Source organism: Mastomys coucha, unplaced genomic scaffold (genome assembly GCF_008632895.1).
Source record: "Mastomys coucha isolate ucsf_1 unplaced genomic scaffold, UCSF_Mcou_1 pScaffold9, whole genome shotgun sequence".
NCBI classification, from domain to species: Eukaryota; Metazoa; Chordata; class Mammalia; order Rodentia; family Muridae; genus Mastomys; species Mastomys coucha.
The window spans coordinates 4,899,944-4,911,832 of NW_022196915.1; the positions used below are offsets into that span (position 1 = coordinate 4,899,944).

General features: G+C 41.3%; 1 long non-coding RNA gene across 1 annotated transcript in view; it reads right to left on the reverse strand.

Moving 5' to 3' along the window:
• Positions 1-11,751, reverse strand: part of LOC116084854 — a 46,060-nt gene extending 34,309 nt beyond the window's left edge. The window contains exon 1 of the long non-coding RNA XR_004116291.1: positions 11,369-11,751. This is a non-coding gene — a long non-coding RNA (uncharacterized LOC116084854). The remainder of the gene's footprint in view (positions 1-11,368) is intronic.
• Between the last annotated feature and the right edge of the window lie 138 nt (positions 11,752-11,889).

The window sequence follows — 11,889 nt, forward strand, 5'->3', positions numbered from 1 at the left end:
TCTTTCCTTGCCACTATCTCAGTTAAAAGCACTGGCCACCATTCATTGTTGAGAAATGCTTTACTCCCAACCTATTCCAAGCCATTGCCCATTCAATTTCCAGAGTCTCTCTCTTGTTTTAAATCCTTCTGTTTCTCACTTCACCTCTGAACTTCTCCTGGGATCTCTGCTTCACTCCCTGTCCTCATCTTTTGCACCTTCCTTTTGTATTGCTTCATGAGCCTGCCTTCTTTTCTTTGAGAAGGTTTAACTCATCATTGACTTAAGAACATTGTCATTGTTAACTTGCACACTTGGACTTCCTCTTGATTGCTTCCTCCAACCCTTCTGAAGCCGGCCATTTATTGTTGTTCTGAACTTTCCTTAGAGATTGATTCTTATTTTCTGGTCTTTTGTTACACTGCCACATTTAAATTTGTCTATTGCTTTTTATCACCAATGGATAAATGTGTCCTGTATCTGCTACACTTGACTTGTTTCTGGGACCTGGAAAGTTCCTGCTATATAATGAAGGATATGTGACTTAAACTCTGAAAGGAATTTACATTCACATATTTTATTATTACTATTGTCTTAGGGTTCTACTGCTGTGAACATACACCATGACCAAATGCAACTCTTATAAAAACAACATTAATTGGGGCTGGCTTACAGGTTCAGAGGTTCCGGCCATTATTATCAAGGCAAGAACATAGCAGCATCCAGGCAGGCATGGTGCAGGAGACACTGAGAGTTCTACGTATTTATCTGAAGGCTGCTAGAATACTGACTTCTAGGCAGCGAGGATGAGTGTCTTATCCCACATCTTAGCCTATACCCAGTGACACACCTACTCCAACAGGGCCATACCTTCTAATCATGCCACTCCCTGGGCTAAGCATGTACAAACAATCATATTCCACTCCCTGGCCCCCATAGGCTTGTTCAAACATATGAGTCTATGAGGGCCATACCTAAACACAGCATAATGAAACAGTACATTTAGTCCAACTTCAATTGTAATCTCCAAAGCAAGACAGCAGCTGGTCAAACTCCAAACTCTGCATCTCCATGTCTAATGTCAAAGCAGTCTTCAGATCTCCAACTCCCTTTTCATCTTTGTTGACTGTAACAAACTTTTTTCTCCTGTGCTGGTTTTACTCCCTGTTAGCAGCTTTTCTCAGCAGATAGACCATGGCTATATAGACCATCTTAAACATCTTGGGCTCTCCAAGACATCTTCAATGTTACAGCTTCTTGTTTCAATGTTTGGCATCCACACACGATCTTCTGAACTCCTCCAAAGGGCTGGTTTCACTTTGCCAGCTCTGCTCTCTGTAGCACTCTAAGCTTAGGTTGATCTACTTCACTGCAGCTGCTGTTCATTCTTTGGTACTGGCATCTCCAATATGCTGGGATCTTCTGTTGTAACTAGTCTTCACCAATAGCCTCTGGGCCATCAACTGCAACTGAGGCTGCACTGTCACCAATGGCCTTCCACGGCCTCTCACAGTACCAAGCCTCAGCTCTTCATGACCCCTTCATGCCTTTATACCAATACCACATGGGTAATTCTTACATATTACCAAGGATAGCTGCAGCACAAGGTACCACCTTGGCTACCTCTGGGACACAGCTGCTTTGTGTTCTCAGAAAACACTTTCCAGAAGATTTCACCTCAGTGATGCTGGTCTCTTCTTAATCACCACTAATTTCTTAGCTCCAGATAAGCAGCATCAATTGTCCCTTCTATTCTTGACTCTAAAGCCAGAGACACATGCCTGAAGCTGCCATGTTCTGCTTCTTGCTGGGGTTGGAACATGGTTCTTCCTTATTCTATTACCAACTTTCTGTTTTCTAACTCCCTCACTGCCTGAGATTGCTGTCATGGAACTTGCTCTGTAGCTTGACCTTGAACTCAGAGATCTGCATGGCTCTGTCTATTAGTATTAAAGGTGTGTACCTGCATGCCTAGGTCTAACATTAGCTGGGTAGGACCTTGCTCCAAAGTCCCACTTCCTTAACTTGAATACAGGATTCAGCTCCATTTCACTTCCTGGTACCCCTTTAATACTCAAACCACATATTTTATATTTTTCCTTTCTAAGCTTGTTACACTTACTTAAAATGCTCTTCATGAGACAACCAGAAAACAAAGTCTATAATGGGTGCTTCTGAGACTTCCTTTGTCAATGTAGTTAATCTGGCTCTCTTTACCTTAGCTTCTCCTCAGACAAGGGCAAAAGTACCACATTCTTCACCAAAATACCACAACAACAATCTTTAGGCCATGTTTTGAAATTCTTCTCCACTGAAACTTCTTAGGCCAGGTCTGCACAGTTCAAATCATACTCAGCAACAGTCTTCCATTTTCCTACTAGGATAGCCCATTAAGCCCAATTTAAAGCATTCCACTGCTTTCCAAAGTCTCCAAATCCACATTCCTCCGAACAAAAGCATGCTCAGGCCTATACAGCAATACCCCAGTCTCTGGTACCAATTTCTGTCTTAGGGTTTTACTGCTATGAACATACACCAAGGCAACTCTCATAAGGACAATATTTAATTGAGGCTGGCTTATAGGATCAGCAGTTTATTCCATTATCATCAAGGCAGGAACATGGCAGCAACCGGGCAGGCATGGTGCAGGAGGCACTGAGAGTTCTACATCTTCATCTGAAGGCTGTTAGCAGAATACTGACTTCCAGGAAGCTAGGATGAGGCTCTTATAGCCCACACCCACAGTGACACACCTACTCCAACAGGGCCACACCTTGTAATAGTGTCACTCACTGGGCAGAGAATACACAAACTTTCACAGCTATTATTATGTTTTATGCATGGGAAATGCTAGGGAAACAAAATGCTCCTTCAGGACAAAAGATCAAAAGTTTTACTAGCCTCATTATTTAACCACTTCATGGAATTCAGCATAACTCAAAACTTTAAGAAGAATCTAGAGAAAGCTTTTTGATAGGATCAAGATTTGAAAAAAAAATAAAATTAGTGGAGAGAAAAATTGTAGAGCTTTCTCAGAAGCAGAGTCAATTGCTGTAGTAAAATGTCTCCAAACAAGTCGCTGAATGTTCACAACAAGGCAGTGAATATTCATAATCATTACTGAATATTCACAATAACCTGCTAAATATTCATACAGCACAATAGTGTGAGTGAGTCTCAGAGTCATGACAGTAAATGAAACAAGCCAGAGACGAGCCATATGCATGTGATTATATTTGCATGAAGTTGATGAGTAATGAATCCATGATGGCTAAAGTCAGAAGGACAAGTCCTTTAATGGTAGGCTATTCACTGGGAAGGGAGCCATGAAAGCCTTGTAGATGCTGGGGAGATTTTACAATTTTTAAAAACTTTTAGTTAAAAATAATTAATGATTAAATAATTTGTTATTTTCACATGTATATTTACCTGCTCGTATATATGTACACCATGTACACGCCTGGTATCCTTGAAAGCTAGAAGAAGGCATTGGATCCCCTTGAACTGGACTTACAGACAATTGTAAACTGCTTGATACAGTTGTTGGGACAGAATCAGCTATAAGTGTCATGTAGTAGTTTGAATGAGAATGGCCACCATTATATATATGATCATATATATTTGAGTGCTTGGTCCCCAGTTAGTAGAACTGTTTGGAAGTTAGGGGCCTTGTTGAAGGAAGTATGTCACTGGAATTGAGCTCAAAAGCCCATACCAGGTCCAGTTTTTTGTTTTTTCTGTCTGTATCTTGCAGACCATATGTGAGCTCTCAGCTACTTTTCCAGCATCATACCTGCCTGTACCATACTCCCCATCATGATGATAATGGACTAACCATCCAAAACTGTAAGCAAGCCCCATGTTAAATGCTGCCATAGAATCTCTTCATATAGCAATCTAACATTAACTAAAATATGGTACATGCTCACAATTGTGGAACCATCTTTTTTATTTCAAGCAGTATACTGTACTTTGATGGGGAAGCTGGTGATATGAGTATCTACTTGTAAAAGTATTGCTCCTGTCCTGTTTAATATAACTCAAATAATATTGGGAAAATTCATGAATAAAGCCTAGCAGCCCTGTTGGAGCTTCATGTTCCCTCCAGTCTGCACCTACACCTGCAGCAGTCTCAGATCAGTGCACCACACCCTACTCAACAGCTCTGCATGTCTCCCAAGGACCAGCTCTAACCCAACACACACAGATGAGCCACTGACTCCCTCAATCCAACCACCTGCTAAAACCCCAGCAAGCCTAGTAGACTTGTGCTCTTCCCTGCTCTGTTGGAGCACCATCTTCCTTCTGACCACACCTACACTGACAGAAGTCACAGGTCAGCACACCACACCACACCCAGGAGGCTGGCTTAAACCAGGAACATACAGGCCATCCATCTGTAAAGACAACCAGATGGCTAAAGGCAAGTATAAGAACATAATCAATGTAGAAGCCAATACAATATGGCTCCATCAGAACCCAACTCTTTTTTTTTTTTTTTTTTTTTTTTTTTTTTTTTTTTTTTTGGTTAGGATATCCAGTGCTTGCTTTAATAAAAGAGTTTGGTTCACGCCGTGCAGTGGTGGCCTATGCCCCATGCCTTTAATCCCAGCACTTGGGAAGCAGAGGCAGGCAGAGTTCTGAGTTCGAAGCCAGCCTGGTCTACAGAGTGAGTTCCAGGATAGCCAGGGATATACAGAGAAACCCTGTCTCAAAAACAAAAAAGAAAACAAAAAACAAAAAACAAAAAACCAACCAACCAACCAAACAAAGCCCATGAAGTAGTAATGTGTGGAATGCCTTAGTTTTGATTGGCTGAATTTAGCTTAAAGATATTCTTCCTCTTCCCCACCACCTCAAAAATCCACCTGCCTCTGCCTCCCAAGTGCTGGGATTAAAGATCTGTGTCTACCACTGCCAGGCTTGAATTTAGTTTAAAAATTCCAGTCTGGTATGACAAAATCGCTCAGATCCCGGGGCCCCAATCTGCACATCCTCCACGCAGACGCTCACGTGGACGACAAGCCTACACCACTGTGGCTCAGCTCTAGAGCATCAAAAAACAGAAAACATCAAGTGGAGTTCACCTGTGTGCAGCCCTAGCCAGGCCATACCTGCTAGACCAAAAAGGTTAGTGAGGAGTGTGTGTGAACGAGTGAGGGCCCATTTCACTATTTATTTGCTTATTGCTGTTTATGAATAAATAAAAACTGTTAGAACCTTTCCACCGAGTTTCAAGGATTTGCTTTCCGCCCCGTCTTACCACAGTTCACGACAGACCTCATATTAGTAACTTAAAAGTACATCTCAGAGCTCAAAAATAAAAGAAGCAAACACACCCAAGAAGAATAGATGACAAAAAATAGTCACACTCAGGGCTGAAATCAATCAATTAGAAACAAAGAGAACAATACAAGGAATCAACAAAACCAAGAGCTGGTTCTTTGAGAAAGTAAATGAGATAGACAAACCCTTAGCTAAACTAATTAAAAGGCACAGAGACAGTATCCAAATTAACAAAATCAGAAATGAAAAGGGAGACATAACAACAGACAATGAAAAGCCTGTACTCCACAAAACTGGAAAATCTAAATGAAATAGATGAATTTCTAGACAGATACCACATGCGAAATTTAAACGACAATCAGGTAAACTATCTAAATAGTCCCTTATCTTCTGAGGAAATAGAAGCCAGCATTAAAACTTTCCCAACCAAAAAAGTTCAGTGCCAGATGGGTTTACTGCAAAATTCTACAAGAAATTCAAAGGAGAGCTAATATCAATACTCCTTAAAATATCCATAAAATAGAAATGAAAAACACTACCTAAGTCATTGTTTGAGGCCCTGATACCTAAACCACATAAAGACTCAAAAGAGAGAGAACTTCAGACTAATTTCACTTATGAACATCAACACAAAATACTCCCAGTAAAATACGATGCAATAAAAATTTCACAAACAGAATCCAAAAACCCATCAAAAACATCATTATCCACAATCAAGTAGGCTTCATCCCAGGGATGCAGCTACGGTTCATCATCCATCAACAAAATTCACCACATAACGAAACTGAAAGGAAAAAAAATCACATTTTTCATTGTCATTATGTCTTTAGCCACTGAAAAAGCCTTTGATAAAAATCCAACACTCCTTCATCTTAAAGATATCAGAGGAATTAGGGATCACATACCTAAACATAATCAAAGCAATATACAGAAAGCCAATAGCCACCATCAAACTAAATGGAGAGAAAAGTTGAAGCAATCGCACTAAAATCAGGGACAAAACAAGTCTGCCCACTCTCTCACTATCTATTTAACTTAGAACTCGAAGTTCTAGCTAGAGCAATAAGACAACAAAAGAAGATCAAGGGGATACAGATAGGAAACAAAGAAGTCTAGGTATCACTATTTGTGAATGATATGATAGTATACATAAGTGATCCCCAAAATTCTACCATACTCTTACAGCTGATAAACAACTTCAGCAAAGTTGCTGAATTACCTCAAAGAATCAGTAGCCCTCCATTTTACAAATAATAAATGGGCAGAGAAAGAAATCAGGGAAACACGCTTCTTTACAATAACCATGGGTAATATAAAATATCTTAGTGTAACTCTAACCAAGCAAGTAAAAAATTTTGTATCAGAAGAACTTCAAGTCCCCAAAGAAAGAAATTGAAGAAATCAGAAGATGGAAAGATCTCCCATGCTCATGCATCAGTAGGATTAACATAGTGAAAATGGCCATCTTACCAAAAGCAATCTACAGATTCAATGCAATCCCCATCAAAATTCCAACACAATTTTTTTTTTACAGATTTTCAAAAGCAATTCTCAGGTTGATGACTCAGTGGTTAAGAGCACTGACTGTTTTTCCAGAAGTCCTGAGTTCAATTACCAGAAACCACATAGTGGTTCACAATCATCTGTGATCTGATGCCCTCTTCTGGTGTGTCTGAAGGCAGTGACGGTGTATTTACATACATAAAATAAATAAATCTAAAAAAAAAGCAATTCTCAACTTCACATGGAAAAACAAACAAACAAACCCAGGAAGGCCAAAACATTTCTGAACAATAAAAACCCTATAGAGGAATCATCATCCCTGACCTCAAGCTGTACTATAGAGCAATAATGATAAAAATTGAATAGTATTGGTACAGAAATAGACAGGTTGGAATCAAAGACATAAACCCACACACCTATGGACACTTGATTTTCATCAAAGAAGCCAAAACATGTAATGGAAAAAAGACAGCATCTTCAACAAATGGCACTGGTCTAACTGGATGTCTGCATATAGAAGGGTGCAAATAGATCTACATTTATCACCCTGCACAAAACTCAAGTCCAAGTGGATCAACAACCTCAACATAGAACCAAATCCATTAAATCTAACAGAAGAGAAAGTGGGAAATAGCCTTGAACACGTTGATACAGGGAACAATTTCCTGAACAGAAAAATGGCTCACGTCGTAAGATCAACAATTGATAAATGGGACTTCATAAAACTGAAACGCTTCTGTAAGGCAAAAGACACTGTCAACAGAAAAGAAGAAAACCAGCCTACATACTGGGAAAAGATCTTCACTAAGTCTACATCAGAAAGAGGGCTAATATACAAAATATATAAAGAACTCAAGAAGTTAAACTCCAACAAACGAAATAATCTAATTTAAAAAATGGGATACAGAATTCTCAACAGAGGAATCCTGAATGGCTGAGAAGCACCTAAAGAAATGCTCAGCATCCTTAGTCATCAGGGAAATGCAAATCAAAATGATCTGAAATACTACCTTACATCAATCAGAATGGCTAAGATCAAAAACTCAAGCAACAACACATGCTGGAGAGGATGTGGAAAAGGGGGAAATTTCTTCATTGCTGATGGGATTGTAAACTCGTACAACCACTCTGGAAATCAATCTGGCAGTTTCTCAGAGAATTAGAAATAGCTCTACTTGAAGACCCAGCTATACCATTCCTGGGCACTACCCAAAAGATGCTCCACCGTATGTTCATAGCAGCTTTATTTATAATAGCCAGAGACTGGAAACAACCCGGATGTTCCTCAACCAAATACTATTCAGCTATTAAAAACAAGGACATCAGGAATTTTTCAGGGAAATGGATGAAACTATAAAATATCATACTGAGTGAGGTAACCCAGACCCCAAAGGACATGCATGGCATGTACACACTGATAAATGGGTATTAGCCATAAAGTACAGAATGGCCATGATACAACCCACAGATCCAAAGAGGTTAAATAAGAAAGAAGGTCCAAGCAAGCATGCTTGAGTCACAGTTAGAAGGAGGAACAAAACAGTCATAAGAGGCAGAGGAAGGGAAGAAACTGGGTGGAGAGGTAGGATCAGTTGTGGGGAGTGACAGGAGAGATGCCTAGAGCACCAGGACAGTGAATGGAAATCTGCAGCTGCTGGGCATGGGGAATGAGGGTGGGAGAATCTTTAGGAAGTCCCAGAGACCTGGGATAGGGGAGGTTCCCAGGAATCAATGCTGGTGATAGTTGCCAAAAAGCCTAACAATGGGTACATGGAACCTGTAGTGGCCTCCTCCTGTAGTCAGGCAGGGCCCCCAGTGGAGGGATAAGGACACCAAACCATCCACAAAGCTTTTGCCCCCAAATTTTTCCTGTCTCAAAGAAATGCAGGGATGGAGCAGAGACTGTGGGAAAGACCAACCAATTATGGAACCAGCCCAACTGGAAACCTATCCCATGGGCAAATACCAATCACTGATATTGTTAATGACACTCTGTTATGCTTACAGACAGAAGCCTAGCGTACCTGTCCTCTGAAAGGCTCTACCAGCAGCAAACTGAATTGAATGCAGATACTCACAGCCAAACACTGGCCAGAGATTGGGGACACTTATGGAAGGGTTGGGAGAAGAATTGAAGACCCTGAAGGACAAGCAAACCCCACAGGAAGACCAGCAGAGTTAACTAACCTGGACCCCTGGGAGCTCTCAGAGACTCAGCCACCAACCAAAGAACAAACAAGGGCTGGAACAAGGCCCCCAAACACATGCAGCAGACATTTATTTCAGTCTCCATGGCTGCTTTGTCTGGCTTCAGTGGGAGAGGATGTGCCTAATTTGGCAGAGACTTGATGAGCTAGGTGGGTGGATTACCCCAGGGGTCGGGGGTGACCTTCTCAGAAGAGAAGGGGATGGGGAAGTGACTCTGTGAGGGTGAACCAGAAGAATGTTTGGGATGTAAATATATGTTTAAAAAACCTGGTAGAATTCTGTGCTAAAGGGAGAAAAAATGAAGGAAGGAAGGGAAGGAGGGAGGGAGGAAGGAAGAATGAGAGAGAGAAAGAAAGAAATATAATATTTTTCTCAAATATCCTGTTCCCCCAAACTCTGTGTAGGGCAGTCCGTGGGAATAAGGTCACTTGGCAGGAGACATGACCTCCTGAGGCTCTTATAACCATTTAATTAGATGAAAAAAACAGAGCCAGGAGATCTTGGCTTGGGTGACTTCTGTTTTCCATAAATTATGGGACAGATATTTTTTTCTTTGTGGAGTGAAACTAACTTTTCTTCCTTTAGCCCCAACTGCCTATAATCTTTCAGAATGTTCAAAAGCTTGATGATCTCTTTTGTCTGGCTTATTTTATTTTTGAAGATGCATGGAGATGTGGTTGAAAAACCTTTCCTCACTTTTCCACACAGTGTTTGCATTTCCACAAGCCCACATGGCTGCTATTTCAAAGTACATCATGACCAGGATTCCAGACTTGAGGCAGGTTTAAAGAATTGGCATGGACATCTCAGGTCGTTTCTTTATTTTCATAAAGCAAAATGGCTTGTCTAGTTTGCAATCTGCAGCCATCCAGAATTGGGAATCATTATACAAAGTGGGACTTCAAATTTTGTCTTTTGTAGGTCTCCTTTGGGCTTCTCCCCTAGTTACTCTGTTTTGTCTGAACATTCTCTTATGTTTTATTAGAAAGTTTTATTTTTTCTTTTCAATTATACTTGTGTATGATTATGTGCCTGACTGCAGGAACCTGCAGAGACCAGAAGAGGGCATCAGCTATCCTGGAGTTAGAGTTACAGGTGGTTATGAGTCACCTGACATGGGTGCTAGAAACTGAACTTGTGTCCTCTAGAAGAGTCCTATGCACTCTGAGTCTTTTAGCCATCTCTTCATCTCGTCTGAATAAATTTATGTGTAAGCTTTGTCTCCATTGAATTAGTTACCTCTCTTTGCTGTGATTAACAACATGCCAATACAATTCAAGAAAGTGAGAGATTGCCTTGGCTTATGGTTTCAAAGTTTCTCATAGTGGTTAGGCATGGCAGAAAACAGCAGGCATGCTGGCAGGAATAGGTGGCTGAGAGATCACATGTCCAACCACAAGCAAAAGCAGAGCCATCTTAAACTGGAAGTGGGTGAGCCTATGAACTCCCAAAGCTTGCCCCTAGTGGTGTAGCTCCTCCAGCAAGGCCAAACACTTCACCAAACAGTGCCACCAACTGGGGATCAAGTATTCAAATATTTGAGCCTATATTCTTATTCACAGAACCATAAGTGCCAACTTTTGCCTTGACTTTCCCATGTGTCTTTGCAAGTGGAGATGTATTATCAAGATGCTGATGCCTTTGGATTTTGTTTTGTTTTGTTTTGTTTTCTGTCCATATTGGACCTTTGGCCATGAGAGATACTATGAGCTTAGTTATTTCTAGGTATAACTTATATTCACCTATATATGCTTACAAATTGGCTAGGCTTGAGTGGGCACCACCATGTCAACTATAAATAATACATCTGCTACCTGTGATGTCTCAAGGTCCAGTAGTGTTGGGAAACCCTGCTGCTAAGGATGAAGTCTGACATTAATGGAAAGCCCTGAGCTCAGTGCAAAGTGGCAGACTCCCTTTGTCAGAGGGGCTTCTTCTCTACCTAGTGGACCCTATAACCCACACTGCTTACCCGAGGAATGTCATGTAGTCCCGCCTCTGAGATTCCTGGAATGTCTCCCCATGCTAATGAGGAGTCTTAGTGCCTTAGCCTTCAGCCACTGGCTTTTGCACACCTGGAACATTCTGTTCCTTTCCCCCAAACTGTATAACCTTTGGTTTACCCTGAATAAAATGCATGCATGCCATCTCATCCCAAATGAAGAAATATGCACAAGCTAAGATTGATTCAGAGAGCTGTTCGTTTCATTGAAGATCACTGGAGAAGGCCTTCTCCACTTCCTGGCCTCATTTTCCTGCCCTAGCATTCACTTCCAGCTGGATCAGTATCCTGCAGAACTCCATCTGTTCTGGCATCTACTTCATCTTTCCCGGACATCCTGAGCAGGAGAAAGTGGAGGACCCCCAAACACATCTAGACCCCAAAACATACCTTACAGTAGCCCTTGAGATGAAGTAACCATAACTGGAAGAATATGGCCATTGCTTCTTTTCTGTCACTTCAGTAGAGGAGTTAGGTCTGAGTCCCTTCTCTTCAAATGTGGCTGGGTGTCTTGAAGCTCTGATACAAGAATAGCAGAAATGTTGGCCCACAGCTTCTGAAGGTAGAGAATCTCAGGCTACCGGAGTCCCCTGCTCTCTAGCAGGCCACTGTTAGGCTGCTTCTCTTGGGATACTTCCATGAGACTAAGTTGTCATGGTAACTGAGGTAACTAGGGTCTTCCTACCGGAGACTCCAGACACTGTGGGACAGAGATCAATCCGTCCTAGTGGTGCCCATTAATTAATTTTATATTAATGAAATGCTGTGATGAAATGACTCATGTTTCCCCTTCATAGTTTGCTGTGTGCTAATAATGCCCCAAACAGATGACTCTTAGATTCTCTGCTCTGTGTTGTCACAAGGGATGAGAATGACACCACCACCACCACCACCACCACCACCACCACCAC